This window comes from Oratosquilla oratoria, chromosome 42 (genome assembly GCF_046742065.1).
Source record: "Oratosquilla oratoria isolate Oo_2021 chromosome 42, ASM4674206v1, whole genome shotgun sequence".
Taxonomy (NCBI): domain Eukaryota; kingdom Metazoa; phylum Arthropoda; class Malacostraca; order Stomatopoda; family Squillidae; genus Oratosquilla; species Oratosquilla oratoria.
In genome coordinates this window covers 27,422,179-27,426,634 of record NC_134818.1, presented here as the reverse complement: position 1 = coordinate 27,426,634, position 4,456 = coordinate 27,422,179, and positions in this window count along the sequence as shown.

Below are 4,456 nucleotides of genomic sequence, written 5' to 3'. Positions count from 1 at the left end.
TGTCTTCTTTTCTATGCTTGTTTTTTTTTATTGCGTTCGTTCTACGTGTCTTTCTTTCTGTTTTATTGTTTTGTTTTTATTTCATTCTGTTTTCTTCTTTGTGTGTGGTTAGTCTGTTTCGGTGTTCAGGTGGTCTAGACTGTACAACAATTTTCCAAAGTCCGACAATACATTTGTAGCATCACCATCTGATGCCAGATGGCACCCTATTTGCTGGAAAGTCACTTAGTAAATATACCTGATCAATATTAATATCATTCAGAAATAATAAAGAATAAAATAAAACTAACACTGTATACTTGATAATTATTGATATACAGCAAAAAGATAGATAAGATAGAATTAATATTTTCCCATACTCTACGTACATAAGAACGCTACAAAACTTGACTACACCTGTGCCTATTGTACTCGTCTTTTTCATCACAATGACGTCATCATCAGAGTTGATATGTCTGACGCAAGATGAATTTATTCAATTGAGGATTGAGAGTATTTGGGTCATATTTTTGTTTATAAGTAGAAGGATATGGGGATGAGATTGAGAAATTTGAGAAGTTAGAGGGTGCGTGAGAACGAGAGAGAGAGAGAGAGAGAGAGAGAGAGAGAGAGAGAGAGAGAGAGAGAGAGAGAGAGAGATACTCTCCTTTTTGTTTATAAACATAAGGATGTGAAAATGAGAGTGAGATACTCGAGAAGTAAGAGAGAGCGTGAGAATGAGAGAATTGAGGAGAGAGAGAGAGAGAGAAAGAGAGAGAGAGAGAGAGAGAGAGAGAAAGAGATAGAGAGGGGGGGTGGTAAGAGAGAGAGAGAGAGAGAGAGAGAGAGAAAGAGATAGAGAGGGGAGGTGGTAAGAGAGAGAGAGAGATGAAGAATCCCTTCATTGTTTTGTGCTTGTTGCGCCTGCATCATGTGCACGCACGCATGCACCGCGTTATTCGCTCTTGTGAACAAGAGAGACTGGAGACATTTTTTATTTTTATTTTTTTCGTTATAACGTGGTTACCCCGTCTGTGTTTATGAAGTATGTTTGGGCACTTACATTTACTGGCTTACATTAACGTATTTTTTTTTTATTAATTTATTTTTCTTTTTCATGGTTGTCTTCGTAAGTTCAAGTCTTCGCTGTAATTCTCCGTATGTTATGTTAACCACGTAACTTTAAGTCAGTGATTATTCTTTGGGGCGCGGGGGGGGGGGAGTTCCCATACCCTAATGGACCAGAGTCGCGTAGAATTCTTGTACAATTGGAAACTAACCCACACTCATTGAAAAGAATGATTAGTACATAAAAACATAAAAATAGGGGAGACTGCGAGAGACCATAAGGCCTACACTAGGCAGTTCCATGTCCATTACCACCTGCCATCCCTATCATAAAGTTATCTTCTCATAAAACAAACAATTGTTTCAGCGCTAACTACGTGGTTACTAAGCCCATTCCATTCGTTAACCACTTTGTTGGTAAACCAGTTCCTGCCTATTTCCTTCTTAAACCTAAATTTGTCAAATTTAAGTTCTTTAATACGAGTTCTGCTCTGCTATCTTAGTATGATGACCTTGCCTACATCACCTTGTTAAATCCCTTGACCCATTTGAATACCTCTATTAGATCACCCCTCACTCTTCGTCCTCCCAGAAAGTGTAAGTTAAGGTGCCTGAGCCTGTCTTCGTGTGATAGATTTCTAGTGAATTGATAGTCATTCTATTGGACGGAGACCAAAACATGCACCACTTCTTTACTACTTTTCTTAACCGTCTCCATGACTCCACACCTTCCTCGTGGATAGAAACGCTGATTATTGCAGATGAAATAGTAACACTTGCTGTTGTTGCTGTTGTTGTCGTTCCCTAGACTGTCTGTCCGAGCAGTCCCGTCTCCCCAAGGAAGGCCACAGCCGAAACTGGGTTTTCCCACAAATCCTTTATAGAGTGTATGTTGTGTTGTTTGCGTGCATGATTGTGTATAATGCAGTCTTCCATTATGTGTTGTATGGTATGGGGTGAAGTGTTACATCCTGGGCAGCTGTTCACAACACGGTCGTCCAGCCTCTTCTGGTAGCTTAGAAGTGCTGGGTGGTGACCGCATCGCAGTCTGGCCAAGTGGACTCTGTCCTTTCGTGGGAGAGAGGATTCAGAAGGGTGGATATCAGGGGGTCTGGCATGCAGCAGTGTGTTGTCTTTCAGTGTGTTAATGGAGCGGTGAGTGATATGATTATGAATATGTTTCCGGAGGCTGGTATTTGGTGGTTGTGGAGGAAGAGAAGAGAGTATCTGTGCGTAATAAAGGTCTTTGGGTGTAGTTTTAATGTTTCTTGGTGTGTGTGGGTGTTCTGCTATGTAGTGTAGCGGGTGTGATGTGTTTGTGGTGGCTGCAGCAAGTGTTTGTGTGCCTCTCATGTCGAGGTGGTCCTTGACTTTGAGGACTTTTGTTTCATGGTGTAAATGGTCTGTAGGTGATGTATTTGTGCAGCCTGTAATTGTTTTTAGGGCTTTCTTTTGTATGATTTGAAGGGTGTTGTGGTGTGTCTCACTGAGATTAGGAGCCCATGCAGGACTCGCATAATTCATCACTGAGCGTATGCATTGTTTGTATATTGTTATATTAGTTTCTTTGTTTTGTCCAAATGTTGTTCCAGTGATTGACTTAAGTGCGTTAAGTCTAGGTGTGCATTTGTTTTTTATGTTTGTGAGGTGTTGTTTGAAAGACATGGATGTATCGTATGTTACACCAAGAATTTTCGGTGTGTTTGTGTGTGGTATTAGTGTGTTGTTGATGTAGAGATGAGGTATGTATTTGTGTTCTTTTGTCCAGTTGGTGAGAAGTGTTGCTGTAGATTTGGTTGGAGCTATTTTGAGTCTGTTTGTGATGAACCATGTGTTGAGTGTGTCAAGGTAAGGCTGGATTATTTCTGCAGCTTTGTCTGTGTTACGATGTGTGCATGTGATTGTTATGTCGTCTGCGTAGGAAGAGATTTGTATTTCTGAGGTGTCTGGCGTGGGTAAGTCATGCATGTATAGATTAAATAATGTGGGGGATAGAACTGAGCCCTGTGGTACTCCGTTCTTAATGTTTCTGATGTGCGATGATTGGCCATTATATGACACATGAGCATTCCTGCCTGCCAGATAATTGGCCAGCCATCTTTTGGTGTTATTGTGCATGTCTGTGTTATATATTTTATTTGTTAGGTTGTGGCGGGGGATAGCATCAAAAGCTTTACTAATGTCCAATGTTATAAGAAGTGTTCTGTGGTGGGGCCTATCTGAATTGATGCCATCTAAAATTCTTTGTGTGAGGTTTGTCAGAAGAGTGTTTGTGGAGTGTAGTGGCCTAAAACCGTGTTGTGAGTCAGCAAGGGGAATATATGGTGTGACAAGTTTAAGTATTAGGCGTTCAATGACTTTAGAGTTGTTGTCTTTTCCTTGACTGGCCCAGCACGCTGAGGGACGCCAATGGCTGGGGCTTGGCTAACCCTTGGGTAACGCTTGGGTAACCACTTGGTAACGCTTGGGTAACCCTTGGGTACCGCTTGGGTAACCCCTGGGTAACGCTTGGGTAAAGCTTGGGTAACCCCTGGGTAACGCTTGGGTAACCCCTGGGTAACGCTTGGGTAAAGCTTGGGTAACCCTTGGGTAACCCATGGGTAACCCTTGGGTAACCGAAGCTGCTCCCTGAAATTCGTGCCATCTGCAAGGAAGGCAAGGGTGGCTCCTAGTGCATGGCCTCATCGGGGAACGACACTGAATGATGGCGATATTGGTCTTATGAAGTGAATTAGTTTGCCCATTCTAACGTGCGAACAAGAGTCAGTTTCCCGTTTTCTGTGTCTGTTCTTCTATCCGGAAGTAACTGGAAGTTGGACAGAAGTCAAGTAGCTTATGACGTAAGTTTGATATTTTTCTATTTTATTTTTCTTAATCTATTTTTCTTAATCTATTTTTCTTAATCTATTTTTCTTAATCTATTTATTTAATCTATTTATTTTTCTATTTTATTTTTCTTAATCTATTATTCGTTTATTTTGTTTTATTATCATTATTATCAATATCTCTTGTTTTATTTTATTCTAATTCATTATTGTATTTTGCTTTCCGTGGGTGTGGTTTTTCGAAAAAAAATATTTATTCATTTATTTGTTGTTATTATTATTATTATTATTATTATTATTATTATTATTATTATTATTATTATTATTATTATTATTATTATTATTATTATTATTATTATTATTATTATTATTATTATTATTATTATTATTATCATATATTTCTTATTTTATTTATATTATTTATTTATTTATTTATTTATTTATTTTTGAGGGGCTGACTGGCTCGGATGCCAGGGTCGGGACATAGGACGCGACTTCCGGAGAAGCTGTGACGTTATGTGACGTTATGTGACGCACGATCCGTAACATCCGGGGAAGGACGAGCAGTACGATAACCGGAATCC